The sequence below is a fragment of the Protopterus annectens genome, chromosome 4.part1 (genome assembly GCF_019279795.1).
Source record: "Protopterus annectens isolate FY-2018-M chromosome 4.part1, PAN1.0, whole genome shotgun sequence".
Taxonomy (NCBI): Eukaryota; Metazoa; Chordata; order Ceratodontiformes; family Protopteridae; genus Protopterus; species Protopterus annectens.
In genome coordinates this window covers 129495279-129516974 of record NC_056734.1, presented here as the reverse complement: position 1 = coordinate 129516974, position 21696 = coordinate 129495279, and positions in this window count along the sequence as shown.

Here is a 21696-nt window from a genome sequence, read left to right as displayed (position 1 = left end):
AGTTAAAGAGAGTATTTTTGGAGGTCATTTTGAAGTTGTTCTGGAATATTTTGGTTACTTGGGTGAGAGCAATAGAGAACCAATGTCAGCTGAGTAAAATAGCATTTATAAGTATGGATGGAAAACAGAAGGGCCGGGGGTGAGCATTGATCCATATGAGACAGTAGAGTATTCAATAGCTTTGGGAGGGAGTAAGAAGTCCATTTTAAATTGTAATGTTCTGTTGTTATGAAAGTCTTCAAATCTTTCTGTAACTTGAGTACTAATCCCTGTGTCACTGAGGTGTAGTAGAAGGATAATATGATCTACCATGTGAAAGGCTCAAGCGAGGTAATTGAAAAAGGACACCCATTAGGTTACCTCTGCCCATATTAGTTAGGATGCATCAGGTAGGCTCTAAAGAGCAGTCATGCTGTTTATGGGACATTACATGATATTTTTGTAGGTACATGGGGAGTTATTGGTAAAATGAGCTTCTATAGAATTTTGTTCATGGCTAGGCTTAAAAAGGACCCTTGTGGTCATTAGCCTAGTAAACACTTATAAACACATGAACCTAGGAGTTGTAGTATGGAGATTGGTCTAGAATGTGTGTGTGAGGTTAGTATAGGCTGTTTGGGAATTAGCACAACCAATGCAAATTTCCAGACTGCAAGCATAGTGTTAGAAATGAGGCAGAGATTATAGATACAGCATAAGGGGTGATGATGTGTTTTCTGCAATGATGTGGAAGAATCAAGAGAGAGCTGTTCTATCTGAGTATAGAACTATATGGCTGCAAACCTAGCAAAGCAAAAGGATAAGAGATAATTCAGGAAGGGATTGTGTTATAATGGGTTGGCTAGAGGAGACTGGAGGGGGTAGAAGGAAGTTGGTAAATTCTTTGAAGAAGTCTGATGCAGCTAGGTTGTTGTTTAGACATTGAACAGTGTCTTACCAATTTATATCTTTAGGAGTTGTGTATCCCAAAAAGCTGTTAACCTCCTTCCAGAATTGTTTTGGGGAGTGTAGCAAGGAGGTCTGCTTGGTGGTGAAGCCTTTGGGCTAATGCGTGTGAATTGCTTGCTTGGTGATGTTACATAAAGCAGTAAAGCAGTTTCCCAGATGAAGGTGGATTTGATTTTCATTGCTGTCATGCTTAATGTGTTATCTGTATGAGGGCTTTTAGCAAATTAATGAGCCATTCTGTTTTGTTGTGTTTGAAGAGTTGGGTGACTGCGAAATAGTTATGTTGTGCTATCAGGCAAAGTTTGCTGAAGTTTTCTGCTACTGAACTAGCATTCTCCCCTCTTCCTTCTCTCCTGGCTAACTTTCACTACCTTCATATTTCTCTCATGGTCACACTCTGCCAAGGTAACTAACAACTACTGCTAACCCTATACAATATTTCCTTTCATCCTCCTAGACTCTTTCCTTAACTTCAAATGTTACTAAATTACTGATTTGAAGGAATTTGCGGGAGGTAGTCTACCAACTTGAATGCTTGCCTCCTACGATTTAAATAATTCAACCTTTTGTATCTAAATCATTTTTTCTCTCTTTGAATTCTAATTGTACTTTGAAAAATGTGATCTAAATTTGCAGGTTGAGACAATGTTCTTTTGTATGTAACTCATTTTTAGCTTTGAATTTTATTTGTATGTCTAATTATTATGTCTTGTAACATTGTATTGTGGAGCTTTTCTCCCCGGGCCTTCACTGAAAATGGGCTCTTTGGCCCAGTGGACCTCCCCGGTCACCAAACTGGAATAAATAAATAAATTGTGGTTGTCTATATTAGGTCACAAATCTACAGCGGACAAGTATGCCTTGAGCTTAGATATGTTGTGTGCATATATTTAAGTCTGAAGGAAGTCAGTTTGGGAGATATTTAATACATAGGCTGCAGATGTTAAATATGCTGGGTCAGTAGTCACTAAAGGTGTGTGGGTGGATGGTTAGGGTGTTGATGTTAGTTGGGTGTGTGATGATGATGAGGTCTAGTAGGGAGTGTTGATTACAAAAAGTATTTAGTCTAGTTGGCTCTTTCACTAGTTGTATGAGCTGGTGGTTTGATAGAAATTAGAGGTGGGTCCTAATAGGTTTAGGCTGACATTTCCAAATATTGCTAGATGTTTTCTGGATGGGATGTTGGCGAGTATGGTTAAAGTGATCACTTTGATTTTTTTCATAGACAAAGGTAATAGCATGTAAGCCAATGAACCATAAAGGTACTTAGCTGAGTTGCCAGTCATTTTGGCATGAAACCAGTTTGGGTAAGTATAAGTGTAAGATGTGTCATTAACTTGTGCAGTGGTTGTAATACTGAGTGTTGATTTATAAAGCAGTAGTGTCCTGCTACTGGTCTCTGCCCTGGAAGGGAATGAAATGCATAGCTGTATCCTGAGAAGAAATGATTGATATTAGGGTGGTTAGTTTTTAGCCAGGAATCTGTAATAATAATAATAATAATAATACTAATCATAATGTCTGGTGAGTGGGACTGGATGAAAGTGCTAATTTGATTTAGTGTTTAACAGATTGTCTTACTTTGCATCACCACAAATAAAAAGGTCATGAGTGTTCAGAAAGTCTATAATAAATGAAATATCACCAAAAAGTCATAAAAAGAGAAGATTTGGTCAAGCAGAGGGAAATGAGGTGTTCTTACAAGAAAGATAAAGTCTAGTTTGTGGGAAGAATAGACAGAAAGTCAGCAGTAATGTTTGTACAACATCACATTATATGTGCAGGGAAAATACTGTAGCCTACTGCTAGAAAAAATGGGGGTCTGAAACCAACATTTCAACTTAGTAACCACTGAGTATACATGAAATCAAAATTCCACATATCATAATATAAATATATGGTAGTTTTTGTTTATTTATACATGTTGTAATGCCTCGTCTTGTAAATGAAAGAAATTCTCCAGAATTCAGTAAGAGTTCTCTGCTAACAGAGCCGCAGCAATTTTATACTCCAGTTCTAAATGGATAGAAAAGGGGAGCAGAGTGTTTGAGATGAAGGGATTTACAATTAAAGCACTAAAGGAGAAGATATGGAGTAAAATGTCATTTGGAAGTCACCAATAGCAGTATAATATAAGCAGACCAGACAAAGCATTAAAGGACTCACTGCTTCCCTGAGGTGTGGGAGCTAATCAGTCTACGCACATGTACATCATCAGCAGTTGAAAAACAATCCTTTTTCTTGCAAGAAGACAAATTTAACTCCCTAAAAATGTTGTGTAATTTCACATAAGTGAGACCAAGAAAACTACAAAAAACTTATTGCTATTTTGTTGCAAAACAGGATTAACTGTGGGTTTAGTACCAGTAACAGTAACAGTAATAATAATAATAGTAGTAATAATAATACTAAATGTCCTGCCCATTACTTTCTCGTTTTCTTTACAAGACCTATACCCTTAGTTACTGGTCCCAAATCACATCCTAGTCCTCTACCTCTCCCTCTTCTTCCTGATACCTGTCTCACCTCTTAATACTGATCCTCCACTTTCCTCCTTTTCTCCTTTCGATCAAGTTCATTTCCAAATATGTTTGATAGCTCTTTACATGATGCTGTTATTGATTGAGGATATTATGGGTAAATGTTGTATATTTGCTGATTGATTGTATAGTACCTCTGTTTACTATGTTTATGTAATTTTATTCCAGTGCTTTTCTCCCTGGAAAAAGTTTCATAGCTCAATATGTGATACTACTATTAATTAATGATATTCTCTTTAAATTTTGTATATTTGTTTATTCCTTGAATATCTCTGGTTAGTATAATCTTTATGTAATGACTGAATTTTTTTCTGGAGCTTTTTTTCCCAGGTGTCTGCTGAAAAGGGGTAGTTTTCTGATTATTTGAACTATACCGTTAAAAACAAATGCAATATATAAGTGAATAAATAAACACATACCATATCTCCTAAGCTACAGTACTAAGCAATTCTACTGTTTACTGTAAAGATTTAGGCAGGATTTATCATGCTCTAAAATATATGGATACATTTTATCCAAAATAATGGCTAGTCTGTTATCAAAAAGTTTGTGCCTTCTGAATAGCCATTTTGGAGCTACTAATAATTCCAAGGTATGACTCAAACCTCCTATGTGCAGTCTTTTGCATACTACTTGCAGGACCTTTGGAATCTGCTACCTCAGTGTTGCTGGGAGCTCTGTTCTTTGGATGGTTTTAAGCAGACCTTAAATTATGTTGCTTTCATCTAGCCAATTTGAGCAAAGATAATGATTCTGCCTTTGGAAAGTTTACTTATCACAACTAATTTTAATTACCTATGACTTTATTCCACATTATATCTGTGCTATTATAGCAATAACCCATGGCTGAGTGTGGGTAATGCTGGATTTACCCACGGTTGGTGTGGTTTGGTCACGAGGGTGAAGCCTGACTGGCCAAACAAAGCCAACCGTGGATAAATCCAGCATTACCCACACCCAGAAATGGGTTATTGCTATTATACAATGACATTATTTAAGAAAAAAAAGAATTACCTTTCTTAAATAATGGCATTATATAATGCCTCCTTGCTGCCCTTCCACAGCTGTCTGGTATTCTGCGGCAGTTCTGATGTACTGCGCATGCGTATACTTACGCAGTACATCAGAGCTGTGGGCAAAAGCAACGGAGAAAGCAAGATCTCCGTTGCTTTTTACAACCTGTCTCGCTATGTTAAACGAGTTTAACATAGCAAGACAGGTTGTAAAAAGCAACTGAGATCTTGCGTTCTCCATTGCTGTAAAAAACAAAACAAAAAGAGTTATACTAATGGAAAAAGTCCGGGCGACTGGAACCTTTTCCATTACTATAACTCTGATTTACAACGTGCATGCTGACCAATCAGCATGCACGTTTTGGAATATTAATGGGGGGGGGGTCGTTGTATAATGCAAGTGTTTTAACTTATGTTCTTATGTTTTATGCAGAGTGTGTTTAATTTTCTTAAGTATGCAAATAAATGTGAATTTGTAACACATCCCTAAGGCATCTACATATATGAACCACCCCTGTGAGATGTCAAATACTGTCACCAAAACCATGCATATTTTATGCCTCTGCTCAGAATCCTTCTGTGGACAGTGGCCTGGGATGATTGTCCATGGTTGTAGCAGATAGGTTTGCATTATGTATGGGATGCACAAAGCAAAGAGGTTGCTGTTGAGCAGTTCTGTGCTGCAGACCCACTTCTGATGTCACTGTGTCACTGTTAGTTATGGCTAGTGTGTTACAAGATTATAAAATGTCCTTGTAGTAAACATTGCTGGGAGAATGTCTGATGTAGGTCATTAATCTGCTAGATGTGTACATCACAAGCACTAGAAGAGTGTCAGAAGGGCACATTCATGGGAACTTCACAAGCTGTGTGCTAATTCAGTGGAACCACTTCCTGTTCACATATCTCACTTGTTTCATACTAGACAGGGTGCAGATTTCTACAGGGGTGCAGTCTATTGCATTTGCCACCATTGTACACCTGCTTCCTTAAGGAATACTTGCATAATGGTTCACGTTCATTGTGCCTGGGGTGCCAGAGCCTGCATTTCAGAACAGAATCCAATATCCTTGTGGAAAATGAGAGACACATGCTAATCACATCACCTGCAGACCATTGGATGGTACTTATGACCATGATGCCAATAGCCTCAGCAAACTTGGTGTCAATAAGATGGATCAGGTTCTCCACCCAACTGGTAATAGGACTACTTATGAAAAATAAATTGTGATTGCAAATATAATGCAGCAAATTCTGAAATGTATTGTAATGCCATTAAACCATTTTGCACCCCTAAACTGCTGCTAATTATATATACTAACTCTGAGATCACTGCATATTTATTTTATTTATTTTTTATTTTACATTTGCTTACTGAGAAAGTCCGACTGGACAAAATACCCTTTTTCAGTGGAGGCCCTGGGAGAAAAGCTCCACATTTATAAATAACCATAAGACACATATACAATGCACAGATACAAATATTGATTCAATCTCAGATACAAGCACAAAATGAAAAATACACGTTGCACATTTCACTAATACAATCATATAGATAGGATACAAAGAATAGTAGTACTGTGACTGCAGTTAGAAAACAAGCGAGTTAAGTATACACATGCTTAGTAGCTGTATACTATTCAAATACAAAAATAACTGGTTGTGTTCTTTTAGCTGCCTTAAGACATCTATTTCTTAACCAGGGTTTGTGCAAAAGCAGGTCCATGATTCTGATAGGTGTGATCTGAGACATTTTTTAAAGTTAGAAGTGTTAGCAGTTGTTTTGATATTTAATGGTATGGAATTCCAAGTTTTGGCTATGCAGTTGGAGTAAAGGGGAACTCCAGCTGCGTTGTTAGGTTTGGATATATTTAGAAAGGATTTGTTACTGGAACACAATACCCTGTTGTTGTAGTGTATTTGTATAGTTTGAAGTACTGGTATTTTTCCTGGCTGATTTAGTATTTGATGGGCGAATGTGAGTTGATTATAAGTAAGTAGATTTGGTAGTTCGAGCCAGGATAGTTGTTTTAAAGCCAAACAATGATGGGATATGAAATTTGTTACTGTGGTAAACTGTGCAATTTTATTATAACAGTTTTGAGTTTTGCTAGATTAGATATCTTAACGTTTGTAAGAATTTGTGAGGCGTATAGTAGAGTAGAGATAAGATGGGTTCTTGCTTTAGTGGCCCTTGAAGATTTATTTAGAAAGTGCTGATTTCTGCACAAGGTTCCTAGTTTTTTGTGAACTTTTTTATGGTCTGTAATATGTGCATGTCAAATTTTATATTATGATCAATGACTACTTCAAGTAATTTTGTTTGGGAAACTGGAGTATCTCTATCTCTAAGTAGGGGGGAATACTGTGAGGTATCATAAATTTGGACTTAGTGTATGCATTTTCACAATTGTACTTTAAGTCTCATACTGCAAGGATTGCTTTTAAGATCCTTGGAATTTCAACAGGAATACAGTATAACACACACACACACACACACACATATATATATATATATATATATATATATATATATATATATATTGCCTACCCATCTACCTATCTAGCTTTCTATTGATCTATACATGTATATGCATACGCGCATTACGCATATTGTATATATTATTTTAAATTTCTGCTGACTAGAATTTTAACCAGAATGATTAACTCCTAGTAAGTACTAGTAGCAAAATATAATACAAGTAATTGTAGGCAGTTGTCACAGTTTTGTAAGTTCCTGACATGAACAAAAATAATATTAACAATTAACACATAAAGCCAGCAGACTTTTTATATATGTTTGGTTATTGTCATCTGATGTTTTATAGGCTTTTTAGCAAAGTAACTGATGCTATCCTGTGTTTATCTGCACTGTATTATCATTTTGTATTGTATTTCATGAGCAGTGCTATGATATTGTACAAAGCACAGAATCACTAAATCCAGTGGACTATATTTAAAGTATATATGAATTAATTTACTAATTGTACCTGATTCAGTTGTCTGCTAACATTTGTGAAAAAAAAGTTTATCATGTTCATCAGTATTGTTAAGAAAGAGCAAACAATACAAATTAAATAGCTATGAAAGGTAGAAATTGCGCTTTTACTTTAAGGGTGGTATCATATTCATTTCTGTTGACATTATTGTTAAGTAGAAAAAAAAAAGTAACAAAGAAGTGAAGGAGAACACTTGCCATCATATAAAAAATTGGAAGTTTTTTTTTTTTTTTGCATGGGAACATATATCAGCATGTTTTCCCAATGATTGTTTACTGATATTTATAAAAATCCCTCCAGTTGTTTACTAGCATCTATAAAGAGGTTTATCACACTCATCTTCCCCTAGCAGCACCATCACGCTGGAAAAAGGAAAAGAAAATAGTTCTCATGATATAAAGTGCCAGAAGAGGTGATAGTTTTACTTTGGGAACATTTAGAAAGGTTTTATCTCACTGACGCTGTGCTTGTTCAGTTCACACCTTCAAAATGACCTCCTGTGGAGAGGGAAATAGCCCTCAGTAAATCAGCCTATGCAGTTCTCAGGGCATGGTGTGATTCACATCTATGGAGGTAAGTAAGTAGAACAGTTCTCAGAGTCACAGCTAACCCAGATGTAATACTTGGAGATTAAATGAAAACAAGTGATGTAGTCAATGTGTTCCAACAAGTTTATAAAACAGAAAACGAACTACTGAAATTAAAGGAATAAAGCAACATGTTTTATATGTTAGTGTCAATGAAAGGATAGTGGGTTGCAGTAAGTTATGTTAGTGTATTCCTTAGCTGTCTGTTGCTTCATCTCAGTTGTTTATTTGCCTTTTTTTTACTAAGAAAGTCTGACTAGAAATTAATTTTTTCAATGGTACTCCAGAGAAAAAAGCTCTGTATTACATACATTTTTACAAAGTATGTTTTAGTACCAGTCAGAATTTTGAGTAGTTATCAGGCATGTAGAAAGTTTACCTTTATTATTTATTACATCTTTATTTTCTCCAGAAACTGTAATTTAACCTTTGATCTTTGTAAGTTACTGCTCCTTTCACAGGGTGTGTGTTACTAATATTCATACCAGCGTTATGCAAATAATTCAGACTTGTTCATGAGTCATATCCATAGAAACTCTGTTGCATAAAGGAAATTTAAAGTTTTGTGATATTTCAAAAGTTTTGCAATTACTCATTTAAGATTAAATAAGACAGTTTACTTGGAAAAAAAATCTGCCAGCTTCATGTCTTTAGTAGTGCACATATTCAGTAGCAAATTTGCATTTTAGACAAAAGGTTGACAAAAGTGAGGCTTTTGACATGTACTTTGTTTCCAGACCATCTAACAAATTTAAAAATGCTAGAGACAGGGAAGTAAAGTAGTGGGCTGTAGGCCTATTTTGACTTATAAATGAATTGCCAGAAAAGCTGTTGGGAGATGTACGTTACAACAGCAGGCTACAAGTAGTAGCAGTTCTGGATTCAGAGACGAAAAAGCCTTTAGGTGCATATATGAGTAGTTACATATTGGGGCTTGCTGTTGCCATGCACACATCCTATTAAATATAAGCCCACAACTGAATTTTAGTAAACTAAATTTGCAATGAAATCACTGGGGTACAAAGTAATCTGTTGTAGCCTACCTGCAGCAATGCTTTAAGCAATAATCAACATTAAATATAATTAAAATAATAATATTAAATTAATAATTAATACTATTTATTTATTTATTTTTAATTTACATTTGTTGACTGGGATAGTCCGACTGAGCCGAATAGCCCCTTTTCAGCAGAGGCCTGAGGAGGAAAGCGCCACAAACATTATAATAAGATTATGCATAAGTAATTAAGACAGTTTTACAGAAAATACATTTTTACAATAAAAGTAAATAAAAGTATAATAAAATGTATAATAAGGAAGCAATATATAACAGTATGTAACAGTGTTGATAATAGTATAATAAACAAACAGTATATAACAGTGTAGATACACTCTTATCAATCGAGGAAGGTGAGGAGGAAACAGTAATGTTTTGATGTTGCTGAGGGACAGATGTGAATTATTAACAGCAATGTAATGAGGTGACAGTTCTTGGTAAAGACACCATTAGTAATTATATTAAATGAATAATGATTAAAATAATGCTAAAACACTGACAACAATGGATATAAACAGTAAATAATCTGTGTCTGTCAAATTAAGTTCAGATAAGAGCCACAAATCTAATGAATTACTTCTCTGAAGGAAGTTTATGTACCATGCTCAGTACTAAGACTAATTATGAAATTACTTATTTGTTGGGATGTCCCATCAACCATTCAGCAGTGGCATTAGTTAAAAAAAAGAATTCTGGTTACATTCAAAAACCATAACAACATTCAAGAATGAATAGAACAGACAGATCCCCACCCAGATAGTCTTATGAATTACAAGAAAAATATAAAACCTTTTGATTTATTATCCATTTGGCATATAGAGAATTTGATAAACTACCAAGAGGTCATTTTATAGCTTTAAAATATATATTTCTGTGTCAAGAACAGTGTTACTGCATTTTTCAGAAGAAGTGATGTTTGCAGTAAATGATACAAACCCTCAGGTTGCCTTGATGGGTCAGAGACTGATAGCACAAAATGGTTTCATCGGCTTTGACAAGACCTTTCATCTTTCTCACAAAATAATTAGAAAAGCTTATCTGTGGCAAGAATCTCTGCAGTTTCTAGTTTCAGAAGTTGCCTTAAACAGTTCACTCCCAAGGAGAGCACTTTTGCCCCGAGTCTTTGGCTATTAATTGCACCAGAACTGATCTGTTTATCTGTAGTTCAGCACATAATATAGGGGAGCAAGAGAAAGTTTGGAACAATTCATTCCTTTCCATAGTTACTGCTTCCTCCCAGCAGGGAAACTAACATATTCTGTCAAAGCCAGGCAAGAGGGAAATTACTGATCACCCCCCCAACACACACACACCATATACACAAAAAAATGACAACAAGATCAATGGATGAGAAAGTGTCAAAAGCTCTAGCTGCCTGAGTAGTACGTATGAAGGCTCCAGGGGTGAGATTTGGAAAAGCCCAATAAGTGTGAAGTAATTTAACATTTTTCATCTGTATATCCTGAACTGCTGCTGCTTGTATCATGCTGTTGTAATGTACTGCCAGATGTCCCTGACTACCCAGCATGGAGCAATAAAGCCAGTCTAGGGAAACTCCAGGTCTGAGTTGTTTCCGTCAGTGGGACTATACTCTAAATTAAGCACAAGCACAGTTCTTTTGCAAAAGGCTCTGTGAAAAGTTGACATCAGAAATGCAGTTGGGGATAATGTGTATCACTAACATCAGAATACAATAATTTTAACCATGCCAGTTATAAGTCAGATGTATATATATCTCATCATATCAAACCAAGAATTACTTAAGACTAATATTTAAATTCCTGAAGCTCACAATTAGACTACATGGCAACCTCACAAGGGATGGGGACATTCATCCAAACTCTGGCCCAACCTCACTAGTCAATCCTAGCCGCAGTTCTACTATTCCCACTAACATAGACCTTCAAACTCACTCCTGGTCAGGCACCTAAATATTAGAAGCTTAAATAATAAGGTCCACCACCTGCATGCACTCCTAGATACACATTCCCCAGATAAACTTTGTCTTACTGAAACCTGGCTAAAACCATGAACACCAGATAACAAGGTTTTACCCCCAGGTTATAACATACTAAGGTTAGACTGTACCACTAGGAAGGGAGGAGGGGTAGCTGTATTATACAAAACTACTCTACATGTTACCTCTGATTCCACAGAACCACCCCGTGTTGATAATGCTGAAATTCTCATTACCAAGCTTCAAATTAATAAAAACAAAAGTATTAACATAGCCTGTATCTACATTCCCCCAGATAATAATGCAAACACCCTAGAAGATATCCTCTCTTGGCTGTCTAGTAACTACCCTCAAGAAACCATTGTTCTAGGAGACTTCAACATTGACTGGAATATTTGTTCCTCAGAATCTACTACCATCCATGTAAATCTATAAAGATTTACTCAGATCATATCCTCCCCTACAAAGATCAGTAAACCTAACAACAAAGCTAGTATCCTAGATTGGATACTCATTAATAGCCATCCCCACATATATAGGGCCGGTACCCGACCTGAAGACATAAGTGACCATTTTCTTACCTATATAATCAGGCATAAGACTGAAATCCCCAACCAACCTACTTACAAAACAATTAGAAACAACAAAAACTTTAAACCTGCGAATTTCCAAAATGAACTCAAAGCATGTAATTTGGCAGTCCTAAAACATCTTCAACTTGAAGAAGCTGTATTATATTTCAACACCAAATTCCTAGCCATCCTTGATATCCATGCACCTGCACGTTCTATAAGAACTAAAGCAAAAGTTGCTCCATGGCTTTCAAAAGAAACCAGACAAATGATCTTACTTAGAAACAAAGCTTGGACCACTTGGCGTACCACAAAATCCCCCTTAGATCAACTTAGATTTAGACAACTAAGGAACAACACTAAAAAATCTACCACCCTAGATAAAAAAAAAACGTTTACTGCCATGTCCAACAGAAGCATCAAAACAATTTGCAAAAGTTTTGGGCAGCCATAAATATACTTATTCACCCAGGGTAATGCACAACTCCTACCCCTTTGGCTAACATCCAAAAACCTTTGGAAGACATTGCCAATTCCTTTAATAGTTTCTTCACAGAAACTATCCAGTCACTAGCTAACCAGCTATCTCCCAGTTGCCCAAGTCCTAATACCGCCGCACCTAGTTCTCAACTCCCCTTTAACTTTCAACCAGTTTCCACATCACTTATTTGTGCCCTAATCAAGAAACTAAAACCTGCCACCTTTGCAGTGGATCTCCTCCCAGCAGAGTATCTATAAAAATCTGCAGATGCCATAGCATACCTGATCTCTATCCTGATCAACAGAACTATATCAGAATCTACTATCCCCTCCATCTGGAAGACATCCCATGTTATTCCACTCCACAAAGGGGGCAGTTCCACAGAACTGTCAAATTACAGACTTATAGCTATTTTGTCACCCCTGGCTAAAAGTATGGAGAAGTGCATCCATAAACAACTCCTGAGCCATCTCATTTAGCACAATCCTCTGGCTAACTTGAAGCATGGTTTAAGACCATTCCACAGTACAACCATGGCCTCCACTCCTTCTCCAATGTTATTAATCAAAACTGAGACAACAATAAGCTTTCTTCTGCCCTCTTTCTTCATAGGTTCATAGATAGGTACTAGGCTATCGGCCCAAGGGCCTACATAAGCCTAGCCAACAAGGTCTCTCCAAAGCCTTCGACATAGTCAACTGCCAACTACACACACTTAAAACTATTCCCCTAGATGTCCAGGTTATCCAGTGGTTCAAATCTTATCTGAGTGGTAGACAACAGGCTGTACTACGGCAGAACAAACTATCTTCCCTTCTACCTATCACCCTTGGGGTCCCTCAGAGCTCTATATTAGGCCCCCTATTATTTTCTGTCTTTATTAATGACCTGTACACAGTCATCCCAACAGCTACCTGCATTCAATATGCGGATGACTCCACTTTGGTTTGCTCTGCCACCTCCCCTTTAAGTTTGCAGACTCTATCCCAAAATGTTTTTAATACTGTCGAAAACTGGCTGTGTAATCGACGTCTCCTATTAAATCCTAACAAAAACAAAGCTACTGCTTTTCTCCCCCACTTGTAAAGCCTCCGCTCCAACCTTTACTATAAAACCTAAAAATAGCACTGTCATTGTCCCAGATCCTTGTACCAAACTCTTAGGTGTAACAGTTGATAATAACCTCAAGTTTGATATACATATTAATCAAACTATTAAAAAAGTTAATAAAAAACTTGGCTCACTATACAAGATCAAACTTTTCCTCGCTCCACTAGCTATGATGGTAATTGTCTGCACACATCTACTTCCACCCTCCTTTATGCATCCCCTCTCTTCACGAAATTGAGTAAGTCTGACCTCAATAAACTCTCTAGCTGCTTTAATCATATTGCTACATTTGCCATTGGAGCAGCATACAGAACACACCACTGTCTGAACCTAAAGAATCTAGAGTGGCTAGAATTGCCTGTCCAGCTTCAGTACAATCAGCTAATAGTAGCACATAAAATTATGTACCAACCTGAAAACACACCCGTACTTACAAAAATGATCACCCCTTACAGGAACCTCAAGACACTTCGCTCATCCAACAAATTACTAGTCCAAACCCTCAAAAGCAACAACTCATCTGGAGACTCCCTATATTCTAGCTCTGTTGGTAAAATATGGAACTCACTTCCTGCTGAGCTTACTTCAGAACCTGTTTTAACCCAATTCAAAACAAATCTAAAACAGTACTTTAAAAGGCAATGGCTATGCCCTTGCTCTAATCCTGACTAACTCTGGCAACATAAACATGTGCTAAAGAGGTCTTTTAGCCATCCCTACATTGCTTCCTAATTGTTACTCTATGTATGACAGAATTAATTACTTTTATCCTATGTATTGTATCTGTAACAGTGCTTTAACTTGTTTAATGTAACAGTTTTTCTGTATGTATGTATGGAGCTTTTCTCCCCGGGCCTCCGCTGAAAATGGACAAGTATCCAGTCGGACTATCCTGGTCAACAAATGTAAAATAAAATAAAATAAATAAATAAATAAAATATGATGGAGGGGCAGACAGTATTGGGGTGGGGAGGATCTGTTTCCATATGGGAGACTGGAAATCAGCAGACTATAGGTGTCTGCTATTGAAAGTGATGTGAACTACTTTTCAAAGTTCACAGATAATTTTATCAGTTAGCATCTACAGGGTATACGTGTTCACTAAACTTTGTCTGAAATGTTCAGAAAAAGAATGGTTTCATTGTTTCCCACTTTAGCTATCCAGTAAGTATAAGAGATGCTTATTTCTATATTGAGTTTTATTTATTTATTTATTTTTACATTTGTTAACCGGGTTAGTCCGACTGGGCCCAGAGAGCCCTTTTTCAGCAGAGACCCGAGGAGAAAAGCGCCAGGAAAGTAATTAAAAAATAAGAAAAACCTAACAATTCAAGTTGCAAGATGCTTAGTACAAAAACAGAGATAAATATACAATACAAATATATACAAGGCAAAAGTACAGTATTTTCAGAATGCAATAACAACATGTTTGAGAAATTTGGTTAGCATTAAGTTATTTACAAGGAATGTAGCAATGCCTAAAATAAAAAAAATCAGAGTAACATTGTGGCATAGTACAAAAAAAGATCAATTTAAAAGCATAGGTACTAACTGCAGAGAGACTAATATATGTAGACAGTTTAGGTAGATACCAGGCAGATATGTTAACTGAGAGAAGAAGAAAAATTAATTAGGTAATTTCCTGACAAGTAGATATACATGCATGTTGGAAATTAATTTTTAATTGCTTTTTGAATTCACCACTTTTGGTAGTGGAGTGAAGGGACACATTTGTTCCATGAGTATGCAACTGAAAGACTATAAAGTATTTTTCCAATATTTTTATTTGGCTTGGTCACCTGCAGAAGGAGTAGCTGGGCAATATGTTTTTCTGATTAGGGTCTTGGGAAGAGAAGCATTGAAGTAACATCACAAGATGGCCAGCTATACCATAGTATTGGTAGAGGCAAACTGCTTGTTGTGAAATCCCTTGGAGACAAACTCCCTTACCACAATGAATGGCTTCTATGTCACTTAAGCTGAAACATATGAAGCAGGAGCAGCAACTCTGTAAGTGCACAGAAACTAAGAAGATGTACTGATTTACTCAGTAATTCATTATTTTTTTTTTACTAAACAACTGACATGAAGGCTGCTGAGTAACGTCTGTTTTAAGGGCTACAGAAATTATGATAATTTGGAAATGTGTGAATATATTTTTTTTCTGTTCAGTTATAGAGCTCCTAGTACTTCCCACTGCCTCACCCATGGTGGTAGCAAAGTGTGTTTTTTGTTTGTTTGTTTGTTTGTTTTGATTGATGGAAAAATCAATCTGGGCATAACCCATTTGCAGAAAAGGCCCAGGAAGAAAAGCTTCAAGACATAAAAAAGTAATGTCACAGCAATAATCAGCATCTACTTTTAGATATGTATGAAATCAAATGCAAACAGCTGTATATGTAGAACAGAATCAGTTAAAAAAGTGAATTCATAGTGCAGACTAGAAATGAGCTAAAGTGTGCAGCATAAACAATAAATTATATTTCATATGACCAGACTGTGACTATAAATGAATAGCTGTGCAATGTCAGCTCCACAGAAAGATAAAGCCCTCATTCTGACTAGATTATCAAGGACTGACCAGCATTCTGACTAGATTATCAAGGACTGACCAGTGACCCAGGAGATGAAGGGGTTGATAACATAAGGTGGGAGCAGCAGCAAATACTTTTTGATCCATACTGAGTGGAGAGAGGTGGTCCATCCCACTGCAGTGCTGGCATCCTATTGGATTGGCAGAGGTACATGGCATGCAGTGTTTCAGCTTGGGATGTGTCTATTTTTCTCTGCTAAGCTAAGTCAGCATTATAGTCTTCATACAGTATGTGTGGGAACATGCATGTTAACAGAAGTAGGCAGGTCCTCATGTCAAGTGACTACACATGTCAGCCACCACGGTGAAGGGATTAGGGATCATAGGATCATAGGAGGTTACTAGGCTACTGGCCCTGAGGCCCTTATAAGCCTACCCAAGAGTTTAGCCCATGTTTAGACAAATCAGCACACAATGCTCCTGTCCAGAAGGGACATGGGAGGAATCCCAGAGGTATATTTTCTGTTTCCCATCCAGTTATCCAGGTTGCGCTTAAAAAGGGGTAAAGAGGTACTCTGCTTGATGTGGAGAGGGAGTCTATTCCATAGATGAGGGAGTCTCTGGGACACAAATCTGTCCTGCCAACAAGTCTTGTTGATGTCACAGACCAGGTTGAGGCCGTGCATGTGGGTTACTCGAATAGAGCTTGACTTGCGGATATGACGCACTCTCATCAAGGTGGAGTCCATGATCACCTTGTATGCCAGACAGAGGTCACCTCTGAGGAGTCTGTATGAAACTGAGTAGAGGGATAGGGCTTTTAGCCTGTCTGTGTATGGTAGATGTTTGACACCCTGGATTCTCGTGGTGAGAAAGCTCTGTGGTCTGTCGAGCTGCTGCATGTGCTTTGCGAGGTACATGCTGAAAGCTGCGTTGTACTCAATAATGGGCCTTATAAGGGAAGAATACAGGGATGTTATGACCTCCTTGTCCCTGGATGAGATACCCTTACTTATGAGGTAGGCCATGCTGAAGGCTTTCTGTACCACGGAAGCAACATGGTGGCCAAAAGTCAGGTTGCTATCAACCTGGGTGCCCAAATCCCTCATGACTGACTGAGTGCTTAGGACATTGTTATTCATGTGATAATGATGTATTTTTTAGTATTTAGCTTGAGACCATGTTTCTGGCACCAGTCATTTGTCTGAGTGAGACCCTCTTGGAGGATGCCCACATCACTAGGGGAATTGATCACAGCACCCAGCTTGCAGTCATCTGCAAACTTGGTCAGCCATAGCCCACTGGTTTTGGCCTGCACCTCAGAAAAATATATCCCAAATAACAGAGGCCCCAAGACCGAACCCTGGGGTACACCGCTTGTTAGGGGTCTGCTGCTTGAGGTGGCTTTCCCTATTTTGACTACATGGGTTCTATCAGTGAGCCAGTTTGCTACCCATCTGTTAACATATGGATTGATAAAGAAACAGCCAAAACAACAACCCCAGCAATAACCCTTCCCAACTCCCCTTCCACAGGAAGTCTGGTATCCTCTGACAGCAGTGCCTCACTGTCAGCCTGGGTATTTCTACTCACCTCTGCCCTTGCAGTCACTCTGTCCAAGGGAACAGCAGTACCCACCAGCAGCTGTGTCTCACCTTCATTATCACTGCTACAGCATAGGCTTCACAATGGTTATGTCAGAGGCTGTGCCTTTCTTATCAGTGGCCTGTCTTCCATCCACTAAGATAGGATACATACTCTGGTGATAGTCCAGTACCCGTGTTATCTCCAGACAGCTTACCACTGGCATGCAGTTATTCTCACTTGCTGGTTCCCTCACATTTTGTTCCCCACCTTGCTTCAGGGGACATTTGTATGCTACATGGCCCCTCTGGTTACATTTAAAACATCAAACCCTTCATCCTGGCGATGTACCTGAACTAGTGGCTTTCCCTTTTACTGGTGGACTCTGTTGGGGTAGTTTAGACAACCCATCAAGGGTTCCCTTATATTCATGTGCAGCACTGGGTACCCCCTTCTTGTGCAGTGGTGCCCTGCTTGCTAAGTAGACATCCCCTTTTCTCCCCAGCTCATCTGCAAAGTTACACTCCCAGACTGCCAACCAGATTCTCATGTCCTCAGCCAAAATGCTAAGGGCTTGTTCCCTCATCAAAAGGTCTGCCAGCCTTTCAAAAGTGGTGACCTAACATCTACTCACCTACCTATGAAAATAAGTGCTTAACTAAGCAGTATAATCGCATACACTTTCACCTGCCTTGCATCCATGCTCATGAAACTTTTTTCTGTAAACTTCAGGTACTAACTTAAAACATTCCAATAAACATTGTTTAACTTATCATAGTTTAAACAATCAGTATCAGACAATTTAGAAACAGTAGTTACAGCTTTACCATGGAGTAATGGGGTAAGGAACTGTACCCAGAGCCCTTGGTTAACCTTATACTGTTTACATACTCTTTCAAAGATGTGAATAAAACTATCAAAATTATTACCCTCTGTAAACTGTGGAAGCAATTTACTGATCTTTATTGTTTTTGGGGTTCAGTTATTCCCTTCTCCATTCCCTCCATGACCCTGACAAAGAGTCAGTATCTCCCTCTCATATTTGTGCAGTTTCCCCTTTTCTTTAACCACCAAATGCCACAGTCTCTCATTCTCTTCAGTCTCTAAATGCCGCAGTCTCCCATTCTGTTTGACCTCCAAACATCGCAGTCTGTCTGCTGATTCTAATTCCATCTGTTTTTTCTGCTGCAGTCTCTCATTTTTTAATTCCAAATGTTAGGTCTCCCATTCAAGTCTCTTCAACTCCAGATGGATTTTTATGTCCTCTGAGGAAAAGGCGAACTGTCCTGTTTCTGAAAGCTGCACATCCCCATCACCAGGCTGGGTGTCTTCCTCATTGCTGGTCTGTTCTGCAGCTGCGATTAAGGTTGAAATAATTTCCTCTTTAGTCAGGTTGGCATGTACCAGACCTTTGGCTTCAAACACCTTGTCCAACTGGTTCTTTTTCAGCTTGCCATAATCCTCTGCTGACATCTTTGCCTGTTTTCCCTGAATAAACTAAACTAATAGAAATAAATAAAACTTTTGTAAAAATGAAACTCTGTATGTTTACCTTGTGGCTGCTGACAGTACACACACCTTCAATGACAACTGCCCACAGGCTACTGAAGTTCAATTAATATCCCTCCCAACTGCCACCAATATGTGACCATCCCTACTCTGGGCCAGTAATCAAGGAGCCTCAATCCTCACCACTGACACAAGTGAGGGACAGCCACTAGGAACAAAAATGGATACACACAGAATTTTCAGATGCAGCTATCTGTACCAAGCACAATTTCCCTTAATAGAACACAGGGAGCACATTGCCGACCTAGGGCCTACCTGGGGCCTGGACTCTATGTTTCTCTCCAGGCCCCAAACAAGACTCCACACTAACCACTTTGGAGCTATGTGTCCCTGTTCCAAGTAGCTGAGACACACACTTGGATATTTGATTTATACACACACACACACACACACACACACACACACACACACACACACACACACACACACACACACACACACACACACACACACACAGTGTATGTGGAATTGGAAGATGAAATAAATATATTGTTTCAGTGTGGAGTCCTCAGGTGCTGGCTGTATTTTTTGTTTAACTTTTGAACATGTGCGGTTGCCTTGCACCAGTCGTATCTGCTAGCTACATTTGGTGGGTGTAACAATCAGTTCACCCATAAGGACAATGCAGTAAGATTTCTAGTCCTGGTTTTCCCAGACATTTTTGTCTCTGGCTGCATTCAGACCTGTAAGATAGAATCTTTGTGGCCTAAACAAACCCATTTAATTTTCAACCTATTTTTCAACATTAGCTGGACTGAAATTAACCTCTTCCCTTCCAGAATTTTTTGTTAAAACATATACATTGAATCAGTTATAATAATATTGTCTGACATACATGCATATCTCTTTTCTGTCAAGCAGGGCCCACTGTTGATGCATTTTTAGCACAAGCAACTTTACAAATACATTTTGAACACAAGCATCTATACAAATCAGTGTGATAGTCAAATGTCATAAAATTCTTAACAGAACTCCAGCTAGCTATGCTGGCATATATTAGACATGAACTATCATATTCTCCATGGCACAGATGGCACTACCTCATTTCATCTCACCTTGTACTACAGTCTGATTACTTATTTTCACATTTAATTTTTATTTTTTTGTATATAGATATTTTTTTGTTATATCCCTAAACTCATTTTCCTACTAATGTTTGACTTTTCTCATATTACTCTTTTATCTCTATTACTTAAAAGTCAAAACTTCCTATTTCTAAAAATTGACAGCTTTGTAATCAAACTATCTCTCTAACTGATTTGTCAACTAATACTATCGCTACTTTATTAAAAATGCTAAGGGTTACTATTTTCTTGATTGACACATGTTTTTGATTGTATATATTTTGCCAATTATTTTACTTTAATCTATGTTTTAAAATGCATGCAAAGTCTTTATATTAATATTGTGTAAATTTCTACTGTCCAGACTTTATACTGTGTAGCTTTTCTCCCTGGCCCTCCACTGAAAATGGGTTTCTGACCCAGTCGTACTTTCATAACCACTAAATGTCAATAAATAATAAATAAGTAAATATTGCATTGTGTCTTCTTGCACATTCTTGACATTACTGGTTTTTGCTCTGTCAGTTTCAATATGTTTAGTGAAACTGCATTCTTAATCTAAAATTGTATTAAGAAATTGATATAACAACTTCTATTGGTGTGGATTTTGAGGCTAAAACAGTAAGTGCAGGAGCTAAGATGCTGAAATTAGGAGTAAACAGCATGTAGTTTGTTATCTTGCCATTAAGATGTATAAAGTTGAGTGGGAGACCAGTGAAGTCTGCAGGGATAAAATGCTGCTTGTAATTGTAATAAGGAATTAGACAGGTTTTGGTTTATGAAAATGAGTGCAAAGTTCCCTGCTGCAAAATAATCAGGCTGTGTATCATTTTCAAAGATACTGATTAATAACAGATTCTCAGTGTGAAATACACTGAAGTTTCAAAGGATTACATATTGCCTGGTCCCATTTCGCTGACTGTTTGTAGTTCACGATGTGTCTTTCTATTTATTTTTAATTATTTCTAATGTATTTGTATTTGCTAGCAAGGTAGTATGCTAATCCATATGGACCAGTTTCTGGCTGAGCTCAGCAGATTCATAAACACTAGAATTAAAAATATTAACACAAAACAAGCCAAACTGCTCATTAAACTCAGGCGGGGAAAAAATCCAATGTATTAAGTGCTGCCATCCCTATATAATGTGAGACTTTATCAGAATACAACATTGTTAGCATCACTCTCTTTTAAATAAAAGCTGCCTCAATCACATGATCTAATTCATCCAAATCAGTAATATAAACCATTTTCTAATGTTGTATAACATAAAACTATAAACTTTAAAAAAAAAAATAAAACAGGCATTAAAACACATAATTTAAATTCACTAAATGTGATATAATTTTAATTTTAAAATACTTGTGATAGAACTAAATTCATTTTATCCCAGTGGGATATCCACCCTCAAGGTCAATTGCCATTAAAGCTTTTGTGCCACCAAATGATCCTTCCTAGGGCCACGCCTTGGATTTTTTTCAACTTTTTCTAATGCTCTAAATCAAAATACATAATCTATATTGTTCATCATATGCTTGGCTAATGTATTATTTTTTAATATCATACAGATATTCATAAATCTGTTCATATAATGCTTTCACCATTTTACCTGTGTAGACTACTTGGCATTATTTACAGCATATTTAAACCACTCCCCGTATCACAGTTAAAATAACCTTTCAT